Genomic DNA, 15,722 nt, shown 5'->3' with positions numbered 1-15,722 from the left:
CGCCCCCGGGGCGGTGCCGGGAGGTGCCGCGCAGGGGTCGGCGCGCATGCGCCCGCCCCATTCCCATAGCAACCCGCCGGCCAAGGGGACGTGGGGGAGGGACCACCCGTATGTTGGTAGGTCACGCACATCCCTCTTCTTTACCAAGATGGCGGCCGGCCCCTCGGCCTCGTATCCAGCATAGGCTTCGCTGCGGGCCTACTAGAGGTAAAGCCGGCCCCGCGCCCGGCGGCGCCGGCCGCGCGGGAGGGCGGCGGGGGGTGGGTTGGGCCTCAGGTAAGCGGGACGAGGGCGCGGGCCCGGCTCTGCGGCCGGGCGGGTTCCGCTGCCTCCAACAAGATGGCGGCAGCAGAGAGACGGCCTCCGCGGGCGGCATGTCTAGCGAGCGCCCGGCTCTGCTCTATGGTCTGGGCCTTTCCGATTGGCGCGGGGTGAGCCACGTGCCGCCGGGGCGCCCCCCCGTTCCCATGGAGACGGGGTGCGGGGGCTGCGCGGAGGGGCCCCCGCCGGCCTCCTTCCCGCCGGCCCCCCCCCCCGCCGCCGGCCTCCTTCCCGCCGGCCTCCCCCGCCGCCGCTCCCTCTGGCAGCCGCCGCCCCGCGCTGCGTCGGCGGCGGGGAGCGCTCCGGTGCCAGCCAGGGAGCGGACAAAAAACATGAGTCATGCCCCGCATCCCCCCCGCCCCCCGAGTCAACCGGGGGTGTTCGGGCCGCCCCTGAGGGGACGGGGCTGAGGAGGGCTCGCACGCCTCCAGCCTTGACAGCACGGATGCGGTCGCCTTCCCCCCCCCGCCTTCGGCTGGGTGGCAGATCCCGTCCTATGTCCCGAGGCCCGGTCTGCTTCGGGCTCTTCGAGATCGAGCTTGAGCGTAATAGTCTCCTCTTGGACCACTGGTGGGCCCGAAAGCTGAGGCTGCGGTCATGGGCTGGAGAAGGGTTTCTGCCTCACCTGTGGCTCTTCAGGTAGAGCCAGCTGCCTCTGTGTGATAGAGGGGAAATTCTGCCTCTTTACTGAACTGCTCTCTAGTCCTGTAGTATGGCTTTATGGCAGGTTATTTCTAGAACAGGGTGATCCAGCAATCAAGCAGAACTGAAGAGGGTCAAGTGCGGGGAGTTTGTGATCCTTGGGCCCAGCTTGGCTATAACTAAAGTGGCTCGACACATGATCTTCCCATTCTGGCCTTCCCCAAACAGTAGGAAGGATTCCCAACTGGCAAGAGCAATTCCTTCCACTGAAAGATGAGACACAAGAGAGCAGATCGTGCTGGGAATGTTAGTAATACCAACAGCAGTTCACTCATAACTGATGAGATGAGCCAAGGTCCTTGAATTCACAACTCTTTTAGAATTTTAATCCAAATTCACAACTCTGTGGCTGGGAAGTGAAAATTGGAGACGTTCACAGTCCTAAGGAGTTTGAAGGAGTCAATTCTTTTCCTATACTGTTGTGTAATGACAGAGGAAATTCTGCACACTGATATGTGTTGTATTGCTTTATTGCATGTTTTCTATTTAGTAAGGCAAGTAAAGCTGCTGCCCGATGATTTAGTCTCCATTTTTCGTACTGTTGCTATCCTAATGCTACGCAATTGTTTTCAGTTAGAAAACAATTTAACAGCTAGTATAATGGCTTTTTTTTCCCCCCCCTCCCAAACAAGACTGGAAAGTGGTGTTTCAGGTATCGTTTCGTAGGCGGGTTGGATATCCCTCCCTCTGGTACAGGAATCTACATCAGAGGCAAGGCAGGAAAGGAAGCGGTGATGTAATTTGTAGCTCTGTGTCTGCTAAAGCTCTGTATCTCCAACCGTTTGCCTGTTTAGATTTAAGCTGTTAGTAAAACAGTCTTCCTGTTTGTACGTGGATTTTCATGCAGCATGGCCCAAATCATAGGCAGGGCCACCCACATACTCAAGCCACAAAAAAACCCCAACCTTTTCCTTCCAAAAAAGTCCACAGTAATATAGTTTTTCACAGATCAGAATGACAGGCACAGGAAAAGCTCTTGCTAGATGTGGAGGTAACAATATCTGGAGGCCTGTAAATGTAGAGTGGAAGAGGCAGTGTAACCCTCTAGTCTGAGCTTTGCCACTGCGGCGAGATACAGTAAGCCTAGATCATTCTCAAAAGACAGTTTTCTAAGTGGCTTCTAAGAAGCGGTTAAGAAAGATTGCTCTGTGTTTGTCCTATGTAAATTGTTCTGGTGTTTCTTTCCTGATAGTGTGACACATATTCTCGTCTCCTCCTTCACTGCAAGTTAAGCTGATTTCTTGTTGTCTTCTTTCCCTCCTCTCCCCCAGTTCTGCCTGCAAAGGTGAAAAAATTAAGACACTACTTCTTATCTGTTAAAGGTTCTTATGTTCCCCACTTTTTCATTGGTCTCACTTCTCTAGACTGGGATGATCAAGGAAGAGGTGGAGGAAAAGGGAAGAGATTTCCTTTTGATTTGGAATTGGATTGTAACATTATCATTATGTTATGTAGCATAATGGTAACAATAGTAACTCATTTTTGGTAGGATAAGGGCAGTTGTTCTTAGTCAAGTAGCTAGTCTTTTTTCCAGTTCACATTAAGCTGCTTCTGAAGACAGTATGGTCTGCTAGAAGAGAGATCAGTAACCTTGGATTTCGTAGCTGTTATCAGTGTGGAGAGCCATCCCAGCCAGACAAGCCAGCCTGTGCAGTTCACACCTTTTCAGAGAAAATTGGGATGTTTTATCGGTTACAATATTTCAGCTGACAACCGCCTTTCCCAAAACATACTCTTCCGTTTGCATAAAGAAGCATGTTAAGCTGATACAAATGCACTTATGATTGTGCTAATGTGAGAATTCAGGTAATTCAGCCAGGTCACTACCAGTCAGATGGTTAGAGTAGTCAGCAGTGGCACTGAGACCAGTCCACAGTGTTCAAACTGAATGCGGGTGCGTGGTTGAAAAAGTTCATTCATCATGACTGGGAGGGTATCTGACAATTTGAGGCGTGGGTTTCTGTAGAATATCAGATGTATGTGAAAATGTTGTTTCTCTCTAAAAAAAGGTCACTCAACCATGGTTCAACTTTGTTTTGTATTCAAGAATTCTACAGAAGGAAATCCTCAGGCCTATACTGTGCAGAGCTTATAAAATGAACCTTAAAGCAAAATAGCAAGACTGGCAAGTGTCTTCATGGGTGTTTTGAAACTGGCAAGCAGTAAAGGCGGGGTCTGGAAACTGCCTTTGCGCTTTCCTTGCCGCCAGAGAGAGAGAAATTACAGATCAGTCAGTCTCATCCTTAGCAGGAGTAGGCACCCAAGCATAGCCAGGCAAGACACCGTAACGAGAAATACAAGCCTTTTAGCGCCCTGTGGATCAAATGCAATAATAGCCTTTTCTCTGTAGCGTTACTCGTATGGAAATGCTGTTGTAATCTTCACAAAGACATGCACTGCTGAAGAAGTTCCAACAGGGGTTTTTAAAGCGGGCTGAGAAAGGTATGTTCACCCAGGATGTAACGCGTCTAACTTGTCCAAGAGCATGTTACTGAGAGACCCAGAGCCTGTAAAACTTTTGCAACGTGGGTCTGTGCAAGAATTAAGTGGGTGTTATTTGTATTAGAATATGAAAACAGATAAAGAAGAGATAGGAAAGTAAAACGCAGCTGCAGGATTAGGCCTCTGTTCCTCTTCCTAGTTACCTTCACCTTGAAAGAAGAGAGCATTAGGTTGTACTGTGTAGCGTGGTGGCTTTGCTGGTGGTTTTTTGTTTTGCTTATTGTTTTTTCTAGGGCTTTGGTCTAGAAGACATTCCAGCAGAGTCAGTGTTACCAGGAGGCTGTGGTATTTATTGCGGGCCATGAGACTGCATTTGGAATGGAAGGGAGGGTCCTGGTCAGTAGGGCCTGTTGGGGAGGGATTGCGGAGGAGCTCAAGAGACACCTAGAGCTGGTCTCTGGACCCCAGGTGCTTGTGCTAGGCTGGTTATTAAGGCAAGAGTCTAGTGTCCAAGTTCAGGGCTTGTTTCAAGAGCTCTCTTCGTTTTAGCAATTCCTAGTTTTAGAAGAATAATTTGGGGTTACAAGCTTATCCTGGGTGTGGAATTATACCTGAGAGAATTCAGCATGTGGCTTTATATTTAGCTGTCCTTTAGCTTTAAAAGAAAGACTGCTTATGTCCTGCATGCCTAATAAGTCTAGTGACCTTTTTCCCCATCTTCTTTCTATGAACTCACGTTGCCCCATAGTTCTCATGGTGTGGAAGAGAATCAGGGAGTCAGGTTGAAAAAAGATGTATCAATAAACAAGGAGGCAAAGTTCTGGCTGAAGCAGGGGGAAAAGCTTCTTTATTTAGAATATTTTACGTGCATAGAATATTGGGGTTGCTAGAAGATTTATGTGTTTAAGGTTTTAATTCTAACAAGGAAAGATGGTCAGGCTGTGATGAGTGTTCTGGGTTTATTTTGTTTCGTAGGAAAATTATGTATGTTAAAGCCAAAGTGGTTCTTTTTTCCATTATTTGGTGTTCTACCTACGCAAGCTCTGGTATTTTCACAGCAGTATCTCAGAAATACGAGTATCCTTTCCAGCAGCTACCATATAATACAGATACTTTTCTTTGAACTTGCTGGTAGTCATCACTTGTCTCTCACGACTGGTTCAATTTTGTTGAATCTTGCATCTGGTAGATCTTTCAAGCCTTGAAGGTATCTACTGTTTTGCAAATTATTACTAGATATATTAGCATGTAAATAACGTAGGTACATTTATACCTCACAGTGCTAATTTCTTGACTTCAGCTGATTCAAAAAAACATTTGGTTTAATCTCGGCATACTTTGTGTCTTTGTGTCTGTGCATTCCTGTGTTTTGGGGAGGGCTAAATAGGTAGCTTCTGCAAAGAAGGCAGGGGATGTGCATTTATGTACGTGTTTGTATGTAAGAAAGCCAGTTGGATTTCTGCTTACCGCTCTAAATAAAGAAAAATGGTAGTGGTATTTACATTGGGCGGGGAGGGAAACTTGTCATTACACTTATGGTTCTAGCAATGCTCTCGCCTCAGTGAAGTCTCTTTAATTGCACTTTTGGCAATTGTTTGACTTGGGAAGAAATCTCTGGTCCCGGCAGGAGCAGCACGTGGCCCTGGTGCCAGGAGCAGGTTCCTGAGCGGGGCAGGCAGGTGGAGCAGGGCAGTCTTGGTCCAGCGGCCATGTGGGTGTGGGGGGCTGACCTTGGCCACAGCTGTCCGTACCGTGGGAGCTGGCCGTGTTGCTGAGGCAGCGATGGAAGCACGTCACTCTTTTGTGAGGAGCAGGGGTTGAAGCAAGGAGCTATGTCCAGCTAGAGTCACAAAAGAGGTGCTTGCAAAGCAGCTGGCAGAAAAAACAGGGAGAAACCTGAGAGAAAAGATGGACCACAAAAGGGTCAGTTAGAGGAAATCATAATGAGTTTAACTTCAATGGAAAAACAGCACTGGGAGAAGGGAAGGGATTGGTTCAGTAGCTGTAAGACACCAAGAAACGATGATTCACAGGAAAAGTTTTGCCTTTGAGAGGATTGAATAGCACAGTAATATTCATGCGACCTTCCTTAAATGACGCTGTTTAATTTGATTGTAAAGTAAAATGGATTTACTCGTTGATGCAAAATGGAAGTAGTACCAGATTCTCTTACACCCAGCATCACAGTGTCTGGAACTGTTTTCCAGAAACAGTTTTGTCATCTTTTCTAAATATTTTTCACTGATGAGAAAGAACCATTTGGGAAAAATTCGGGGATGGAACCGATAGATCTATTTTGCATTAATGGAAGAAAAGAAAACAAGCACCCAAAGAAGCAAAAAAAAAACCCCAAACCAACAAACAGAATTCCACAAGTGACTTACATATAAATGTATGTCACAAATCGGGGTGATTCTGGTAAAAGCATTCACACATATAACTTGTGTATACACTGTAACTTTTACCTGCACAGGAAATATCTGTGATTGAAAATTTCTGGAAGCGAGTGCTGATATCACGGCAGTTGATATTGATGTGCTGTAGCTGTGCATTTAGTAGTCCGATATCCCAGCAACTAACTAAATTTTAAGGAGGAAAGTCTTGAAACCCTGCAGTGTTTTGACTATTACTATTCAGCTTGGAGGTGGCAGGACCCAGCTGTGTCCCTGTATTATTAAGCTGATAATTACTTATTGGGGTCTCCGTCAAAGCCCATAAAAGTGCTGTCTGACCCATATCAGGACTCTGGTTTTAAAGGAAGGTTACCAGTGTCATATCTTACAGAAAATATCATGAGACAGGTATGGCTAGCTTTCATAAAGCTAACCTCTGGCATATTTTTCATCGGGGATTGGATAACTGGAATAATCTTCTTGCATCATTCAGATGTCAGGCTTGGTTTAGAGTATTGGCACGTAGCATGGGCATCATTCCCCTGTCCCTTTTCCCCAACCCTCACTAGTTTTGGTTGACTGGTATTGAAAAGGTTTTGCAGCGGGTTGTCTGAAAAATCAGTGAAGACCTTTTTCAGAGGAACGTTGCTCAATTTGGGTGGTACCACCTGCAGTAATACCACTTGCTGGTTCTCTTCCTGTTGTTTCTGGTACTGTGTTTCTGGCTATCCCTGCATTTCTGGCACTGAGAACTAAACTGGATATTTCACAAAATAAACTGGATATTTGCCAAAGGTGAGTGACAAACAAAGCATAGGCCAGGCTGCGTGGCAGGAACAGGGACATGGGGCATGGGATGGATACATGGGTCGAGTTAGGAAAAAGGAAGGGAGTAAGGGTTGGAGTTGATGCACTGGAAGGGACGGAGGCAAAGCCAGAGAAAGCCCCAGTGGGGCGAGAGGCCAGGAGCGATCAAGATGTACTTGCTGCTGCTTGTCCCAGCTGCAGCCTTGGGTGAGGAGTTGGGGGTGTTTGTGTCTCTCCAGTGGGCACTGGAGACCGTGTGGGCTGTCTGACCTCCCCTGCCCTTCCCAGAGAGGGGAGCGGGGCTCTGCTCTTTGCAAAGCAGGCCCCGACTGTTTCCATTGCACAGTAGAAAGTAAGTTTGCTGTTATCTCTGTTCAAGTGATAAAGCTGAACGTGAACTTGTGTTGGAGCACTTGAAAGGAAAGCCGAAAAGAACAACTCACAGAGCAGGCAGGGTGAACGTACGGATGGAAATATGTTATGGTTGGTCTGTTATTGCATATGCTTTTGTTTTCAAAATGAATACTTCAGCAGTTGGTATAGCCTGCTGGGATTTAGGTGCGTGGTCTTACAAAGACCCTTGAAATCTCCGGAGAATAGCAAGCTGTAGATATGTGACTTGCTTAAAAGTAGAGCTGGTTAAGTAGCGTTGAGGAAACTTTAAAGTTCTACACCTGCTCTTATAAATAGTTTCATGAAATTAAAATACTCAGTTGATGGCTCTGTTGATTGCAGCAGAGTTGTGGCTAAAAATGAGAGCAAGCAGTGAATATTTAGAGAAGTTCAGTAGTTCTTGGAAATTTAAGAAATGTTAACCTCTCTATTTTACTTGAAAACTCATATTGCTCAGGGCACTATTCTGTTAATCCAAAAGACAATAACAATGTGTGGGTGGAGGACTGTACAGCATGAGGTGTCAAAGCAAAAAATTTGTACCTAAAATGGCACATGTACCCTTCTAGTTCAGCCCAAAGATGAGCAGGGTGGGACTGGAAATGATTCAGTAATGAAGAGAGGTTTTAAACATAAAATAATATTATTGGTAACAGTTAATGGAAATAGTTTTACTCTGAATTCTCGCTATCTCTCTCTCTCTTTCATAGCAGGCTTAGAGTGGCCTTGCAGATTTGGAAGAGAAGACTGTCTGGTTTTTTCACTGTCAGTTTAGATCACCGTGATGTAATTCTGTCTAACACATGAAGAGCCTTTTGCTTGGCCTAGCAGAGATTAGGAATTAGTGCTTGTCTGTGGATATGTTGAGCCCCTGTTGCATGTGCTATGAATAGGACAAAGGGAAGGCTGTGCTTAAATAGCGAGGGTCCTATCGTTGCTTTTAAAAAGTGGCAGTTGGAATCAGATATTTACTTTAATGGCTTTTCAGGGAATTGTTGCCAAAGTGAAGAACTATTTTTTCAGTTTTGAATTGTTCCTTCCCTCTCCAAACAAAGCACTAGCTTCCCTGCAAGTTTAATTATTTTATTCTTTTGAGGTTTTTGTTTGTCACAATAATGCTAACTTTTCTGGGTTATATTTTCAAACTGCTTATTGTAACTGAAAGATGGAAATAAAGAAAAAAAAGATCTACAAAACTGGAGAGTCTTGTGAAGCCGTGTGACTTGGGGAACTGGAACTCGGTGGAAAACATACCAGAGCACATAGAAAGTTTATAAAAATGGAGCTCCGGCATTCTCTTAAGTCTTCGTTATCCAATAAACATTAGTAACTGAGGAATCTTTAGAATCTTTAAAATCTTTCAAGGAGCCATGAACAACCTTCCTTAGGTTTTTCTGTACGATATTTAGAATCAAAGTAGCTAAGCAAGATTTAAAAAAAAAAACAAAAACAAAAACAAAACCCCAACTAAACAAAAAAACCCAAAACCAAACAAAACGGAGAAAAATAAATTACTATTTATCATTTCCATGCTTAAGTTGCAAATTGACCCCCTACCCTCTGAAAAATGTCATTTGAGACATCTCATTTAGTTTGCCACTTTTCTTAATTTTTTTTTTCATTTGCTGTATATATTTACCTAATTGAGTCTCTGTGAAAAGAAGTCAATGTCATCTTTATAAACTGCCATAAGCAGGTCCTTAAATTCTGCCCTGCAAAACATCAGCCTAAGAGTACCCGTCTGGTCTTAGGGAGCATGGTGACAAGTTCAAGCTAAGGGACACGGTCAGCTTTGAATTTTCTAAATATATGACAGTTAATGTGAAAAAGGGTGCGTTTAGGGCTTGCAAGTCCCTTGCCTTTCCAAGCTACGTGATATGTACTGCATGAGAGCTTCTGGCAACATCTCTTTAAAAAAAAAAAAAAAAAAAAAAAATTGCCACGTGTTCATTTTGTATTGCAATTGCCAAGGGAGAGGGAACAAGAGACACTGAAAAGGTAAACAAAAGAACTCCAACCCAGTAGCCAAAGGAGGGTGAAGTGAGAGTTTCCTTTTGAAGAACAGAAAGGAAATAGTGTGTGCTTTGTTCTGCAGTATCTCCGCAATCCTCACTTCTTGGGTAACTGTGATATTAAACTGCAAGTATCCAAGCAGGCTTTGGGAAGTAGCTCTCAGCTAATTATTTGTAGAAGATTTTTTTTCTTCTGCAGTGCAGGTTGAACAGTGCACAGTGCTGCAGCACCACTCTGAAAGCACCTGCCTATGATGAGCACACAGTGTGGTGGTAATTTAAATCAAAAAGCAAGTTCACATCAGCTCTTTATAGAGCCAAAACTGAAATTAAAGGTTCTGACTGCAAGTAAGAAACCATTTTCACTGTTAGGATAGTCAGGTATTGGAACAGGTTGCCCAGAAAATTTGTGCAGCTTTGAAGGTTTTCAAGACTTGACTGAAGCAAGCCCTGAATGCCCTGGTCTGACCCTGCTTCGAGCAGGAGGTTGGACTAGAGACCCCAGAGACTCGGACTTCCAGCCTGTTGTCAGATGTCCGGAATTTCTGTGATTTGTTTCACTTCTGCTACTCTGTGCTATTGCCACTTTCCAGGCAATATATCAGGAATCTTCGTTTTCTGAATCTCTTTTCCCATTCTTGAGTCAAGTCAGTGTTTTGCTTTACTGTGAAAAACACCACAGGAAGATACTTTATTTCACTTTGTCCCTCATGTTTAAAAAGTATTCCTCTTCAAAGGCTCCCCAGGGCCAAGAACCTGAAATTTGCTTCTACTTTGACAACCTTTTCAATTCCTAAATTTGCCTGTACCCATCTCCGAAATACAGATTGGAAATTCACCTCAGTCATTCTTGGTCTGAATGTATTACTTCTCATCTCATTCCATTTTATCTATTCCATTTTATCTTGGTTATTTGAAATCCTAACTTCTTCTGAAAGCCAAGTTTGTGTTAAGTAATCAGATTTCTCTCCCAATGTAAGTGGAAGGACAGACTCTGACCTGTCCTCTATGGCTTCCTTTTGCTTTGCTTTTGGATTGATTTTAAACTGTCCATTGACTTTCTTCCTCATCTCTGAAATGGCATTTGTTTTGTCGTAGCACCTGGCATCCAAGCATTCTGAACAACCCGAAATGAAATAATGAGTCCACAGAGTAAACCAATACCGCTGTGTGCGCACAGCCAGGGCAACCAAGAGAATGTAACCAGTCAATTCACCAAATCAGCAGCAAAACTAAGAGTAGAGCTCGAGTCTCTTGACTGGTTTGTCTACATTAACCAGTAAATCTAGTTTTCTCACAGTGTCCCTGTGTAAAACTTGCGTATCTACCCCTTAACTAGCAGCTTTTCCTCTTTGCAGAGGGCTTGAAGCTACTTGTTCACACTAGAACTCTGTCTACACCAGTAAGTTGCTCCTCTTCTTCCTACCTATTTTGCTTTCCCCTTTTTATAGAGCACCCTATGATAGTCTAGGAAGGGCAGTGTATATATTGTTTGCTAGCTGACAGTTGCATAATTTTATTGTCAGGGTGCCCAGGAAATAAATGTCTTTTAAACAACCATTTGGCCTGAGAGGCCTGCTGAGGTTAGTCACCTTCCTTCAGTGCCTGGTAGGCTCTTCTGCTTGTGCAAGAGAATTGCCCTCGATAAACAATGTAGGTTTACCAGGAGAAAGGTAAGTGGTGTTACACTCCCCTGGGAGCCCTTATTTATACCACCTAGGTCTCGTGTGAGACAAACACATGCAGTCGTTCATCTTCCTTTCACCTCCCTCCCTTCTTCACATGTCTAAATGGTTGGAGTTGGGATTAGTGTATAGGCTTGGGTACACTTCTCTTTTTCTACCAGCAGTTCTCTACTTGGGTATTTACAGTGGGCCTCTGAAGATGGTGGGCTTGCATTAACTACATCCGAGGGGCAGAATTTAGCCTATAGAATCATTTCTTCTTAGTACTGATGTGTGAATGGGGAAGAGAGGTGCCTGACTTGCACGTCCCTGGAAGTTTCCTTCCTCGTGGCAAGTAAAGAAAATCTGGTCTCAAAGTCACTGAGACATAAGCCATGTGAACTCACGTTCAGTCATTTTTTATGATGAAACTTTTTTCATTCTCTTAGCAGAAGGATCTATATAATTGGACCCTTAATTTCAATTTAATAGAGGTTTTCCTGTAGAAATAAAAACATTCTGTTGAAAGATCCCATGGCAAGCCATAGCAATAGCTTTAGAGCTGAGAGGCATATCTTGCTTGCTTTGGCTGAGAACCCAAGTACTCTCTGGCATACAAGTGCCCTGCGTCCTGAATCCTCTTCTACTTTTTTTTCTACTATGATCCAAAGTATTTCTCTTTTGGAGAAGATTTTCTCTTCATGCCACTGGTGAGGGATGTGCTGAAATGGATACTTTCAGGGGCAGTTCTTTTGTGGTGTTCTCTGACTTCAGTGTATGGAATAAGCACCCAGAGTACAAAAAGGGTGCTTATTTGTACAGTTTTAGAAATCTGGAGTTATATTTAACAGGAAATAAAGTCACAGCACACACTCTTTGGAGCATACTTGGGTTGCTTTCCAAATAAGGCTTGCAGTTTCTGGCAGGAAAAATAGGGATCTCTTATAACAACAGAAAATAAGAACAGGCTAGAAAAAATCCTTTGCAAAATCCTAGCTCAGCTGAGGGTGAATGTGCCAGGAAAGACCAACCTTTTTGTGGTCTTTGCTCCAGTGGTTTAAGGAGCTGAAAGTTTCCTCTCCCTTCCCCAAGGGTCCTGGAGTGGTGTGATTATGGAAAGCTTCTTAACTCCTCAACCTTTGCTTTCACGTGTTCCAAAAAACCAAAACCCAAACCTGTTCAGTGTTAGTTTTATCTCTATGTGCATTTCATATTTTTGCTGGTCCCATTTCTGTGTCCTCCCTCAGACTGGTGATATGAGCTGCCAGTTTGCTAAGCTGTGGAAACCATGTATTGCCCAAGCCTTTATCCTTTCTGTCACACATTGGTGCTCTTTTTGGGAGGCTTCCTTTTCAGTTGTTCTCACAAGTCATGAAACCAGGGTCTGTTGTAATGCTGCCAAATTACGGGATGCTAGAGGGAGAGGGGCAGGTTAGTGTTTGGGGTTGGGTACCTTCTTCTGTCTCCTTTTCCGTCAGCTACCAAAATTTCCTATGCCTGGCTTCTAGAGGAGCCATTTTACACACATCTCCATGACAAGCAGCCCCTGCAGGCCTCTCTCTGCCCCTACCCCATTGCCTTGTTGAAGAAGAGGGACAGGGTGGGACGCTGATGGTCAATGTTGTGCTCACAGGAGGAGCGGCAGGTCAGAATAGGCCTCCTAGCATCCTCTAAATGTGCTTTTGCCCATGTGCAGGACACTTCTGTACTTACTGAACGTGGGAGGAAAGGTGTGCTCTCCCCGCCACGGAGGAGGGGAGCTCTTCCCCCCATGGAAGATCTTCCTCTAAGGAGAACAGCCTGTGACAGGTTTCCTTCAGCAAAAATCATTATTTGAGGGTGGCACACAGCGGATGCGCTAGGCCTTCTAGTAACTTCTGGGCCTGGCAGGCTTCCCTCCCACCACTTGCAGCTGCAAATAAAGGAAGAGCTACAGAAACACGCGGGGAAGATTCCCTCTTAAACAGTCCCAGAGAGGAAGATGTGATAAAAGCCAGAAATCCATAAAGTCCTAGCAACCCCAGTGGCTGCAGCAACACTACATAGACAGAACACTACATAGACAGAGCAGAAGAGGGGCATACCGTTGTCCCATAGGCACAAGGTGGCATGTCCCCACAGAGGGCCCCTGCTGAACCAGATAATGAGACGGAGTTGAGGGAGAAGGATGTGGGTGTTTCAGTAGGATGCTCTAGGCTGGGGGTTGTGATGCTCCTCTGCTCCCCCGGCACAGGGGATCGCAGTACTTATCCATGTCGGAGTTAATTGGACGCAGCGAAGTTAGAGCTTTGAAAGGAGGCTGCTTGCTTTGCGCTGGGGAGATAAACACGAGGGAGTGAAAGCACCAGAAAAGCATCGTGCACCTCGACCAAGGTTCAGAGTGCTAGGCTCCAAGTCCCAAATTACAATCCCCCGCACTCCCAGCTGCTGCCTGGAAGCAGAATTTTCCAAACTCTCGAGGTGCTGCCGTTTGCCCAGGTCCCCGAAGCTCTGCTTTTGCATGAGCCATCTTTGTCTTGGTAGGCACCAGCCTGCTCGCGTGTCTTATGGGGTGCTGCTGGCATCCACAGCCTAGACGGTTTTTGTCAGAGGAACCTGAGCTAGCTCTTGGAGCATATATGACGTGGCAGCAGTGGTTGCCGCCTTTCTGTGCGGCAGCCCCGTGCTTGGAGGGGTATCCCTGCATCCTCGCAGAGAGTGACAGACTTTTTGAGGAGAGGCTGGGGTGGGGGGAGATGGGTGATGGTGGTGCCTGGGCAGGGTGTCAACTCTTGATGACTGTTCTCCTCCTCCCTTTAACATACTTCCTGATTTCACCCTCGAGTGTATTTTTATTTACAGTGGTAAATTGTTTGTGTCAAAAAGTTGAAGTACTTTAATGATGTCCTCCCAGCCATAGGATTGAAAGAGGAAAACCAGAGAAATCCCCTACTCTTGTTCAATAATATTAAGTAATCATAATTTTACTTAAGGCTAAATACCATCCATGTTTCCATAAATACATCACATGAATATCTCTAAAAATTACTGCATGTAATCAAAAGCAGTTATTCCAAAGACCTCACATTTCTGTGGTCAGAGCTCCACAAAGCAGGTTCTTGCGTTCAGTTTGCTAGGGTCTGGGAGAGAGCAGGGCGTGAATGAGAAAACCAGTCACTAAATGCAAGTTATGAATGATGAGGAAAATTAATCCTGTATAGGAAAATGGGCAGAGACTGAGCTAATGCAAAAATCAGTTCAAATTCCATGTATTTTTACACTGATGTGACTTTTTCTTCTTCAGTTCCCTGAGGGTGCAGGGCTAATAATTAAAAACATCTATATTGCACAAACTTTAATAAACATCCTCTCTGCAGGAAAGGAGGGTATTGTGCTTGCTGGCTTGCCTCTCCCCTCCTTCGCTATTCCCATTTTCACATTAGAGATTGGAATAAGGAGAGGCTCGTTTTTGGGTGGGTTTTTTTGGGGGGGCGCGGGGGGCACGGAGGAATTTTTTTTTTTTTAAGGTTTTTTTTTTTTCATCTTGCTCTTACCTTGCCCCTTCTCCTGTCTGCAACCTCACCATCGCGTAGCTGCTGCTTTGACACAGACTGCGCAGGAGGAGGAGGAACTGGCCGCCCGGGGTTCGAGCCTCACTGTCCCTCTCCACTTGTGGGACAGGGCAGAAGCCCCGGGTGTTCGCTGCTCTCCGGTGCCAGCTGAGGTTTTCAGACTGATCGGAGCCCTCATGAGCCGCTCCAGCTCGCTAACGCTGTGTGAAACCGGCCTCTGCCAAACAAAGCCGGTAATTCTCAGCTCTGGGGAGCGGAACTGAGTCCTGGGACCGCAGAGGGGCCCGGGCCGGCGCTGGGGACAGCAGCCGTGTGGGCTCTGCGGCAGCTCTAGCCCTCGCATCCGTGGAGCCGCCGGGTCGCGGGCGGCAGGCGCTCTCTGCACGCGAATCCGTTGTTTCAGGGAAGGCGGCCGGGGGCCTTCCTGCGGGTCTCAGCCAGGAGCGGGTGGCGGCTCGGCCCCCGGGGCGCGCAGCGCGGGTGGAAGCCACCTGCGGCTCCCGTCCCTCGCCGTGAAGTCCCGCGGGCCGGGCCGGGCCGGGCCGGGCTGGGCGGCGGGAGCGCGGCTGCCGCCAGAGCCGCAGACTCCCGGGCCGGGCCGCGGCTCCGCTCCGCCGCGGCGGGCAGGCGGCGGGGCGCCCCCGGCGGCGCGGGGCACGCGTGGCGGGCCGGCCCCGCCGGGAAGGGGCATGTCCCGCTGACGTGCGGGCCGGGGATTGGCAGCGGCCCGGCCTATATAGGCGCCGGGGCGGGCGCCGCGCCGCTCTCCCAGGAGCGCTCCGGTTCTCCAGCAGGGCGGGCGAGCGGGCACCGGCCGGAGTGAGTCACGGGGGACGGGGGCGGCCCCTCCGCTGCGGCCGCGGCGCCGACGTGGAGGCTGGCGGGGCGGGGGGGCGGCCCGGCGCGGCGCGGCCTCGCTTCCTCCCCCTGGGCACCGACGTGTCGGCGCCGTCGGGAAACTCCAGGCCAACTTCCCGCCGGCCGGGCCGGACAAAGTCCGGCGGGGGCCGCTCGGAGAAGGGGGCACTCGGGGCAGCCGGCGGCGGGAGGGTGGGGGTCCGGCGGCGCGGCCTCGGCCGGCGCCGACGCGGCTGTGCCGGTCGGCAGCAGCTGTCGGGTAGCGCCGTCCCGGGGCCGGGCTGATGGGGACGCTGGGCCCCGCGGGTGCGTGGGGAGGGGGCGGCACGGGCCGAGCCGCGGCATAGCGTGGTCCCTTTTGCCGGGAGCGGTGCGGGACGGGGCGGCCTCATGTCGTCCCCGGTGGTCGGAGGGTTTGCGCCTGGTACGAGCCAAAACGGTCGGCGGCGGGCGTTCGTCCAGCGCTGCATCAGCCCGCGGAGCGCCGGCGGCGGGCAGCCTTCCCCCGGGTCGCGGGGACTGAGCGGCTGTGCTTCTGTCGTGACTAGAGGGGCGAGCGCCCCGGCCCCGCTTCCTGGG

The 15,722-nt window shown here is 47.9% G+C and overlaps 1 protein-coding gene and 1 long non-coding RNA gene across 5 annotated transcripts in view; one reads left to right on the top strand and one right to left on the bottom strand.

The window, feature by feature from the left end:
• Positions 1-60: 60 nt before the first annotated feature.
• The window catches only part of HDLBP (high density lipoprotein binding protein), a 39,618-nt gene continuing 23,956 nt past the window's right edge, over positions 61-15,722 (top strand). The window contains exon 1 of one of the 3 annotated variants that reach the window (XM_075157731.1): positions 61-207. The gene's annotated coding sequence lies outside the window, so the exon portion shown is untranslated. Of the gene's footprint in view, positions 208-15,001; positions 15,105-15,722 lie in introns of those variants that run through there. The other 2 variants (XM_075157733.1, XM_075157732.1) reach the window with 2 other exon arrangements.
• Positions 1,487-14,890, bottom strand: LOC142085659 (uncharacterized). 2 transcript variants are annotated; one of them, XR_012674773.1, is made up of 3 exons: positions 12,819-14,890; positions 4,999-5,361; positions 1,487-2,296 (listed from the first exon to the last, which is right to left on the bottom strand). It is a non-coding gene; the product is annotated as an uncharacterized LOC142085659 (long non-coding RNA). The 2 variants fall into 2 exon arrangements; XR_012674772.1 differs by lacking the exon at positions 1,487-2,296 and having other exon boundaries at positions 4,615-5,361.

This window comes from Calonectris borealis, chromosome 9, assembly GCF_964195595.1.
Source record: "Calonectris borealis chromosome 9, bCalBor7.hap1.2, whole genome shotgun sequence".
In the NCBI taxonomy this organism is placed as follows: Eukaryota; Metazoa; Chordata; class Aves; order Procellariiformes; family Procellariidae; genus Calonectris; species Calonectris borealis.
This window is presented reverse-complemented; position numbering and strand designations above follow the sequence as displayed.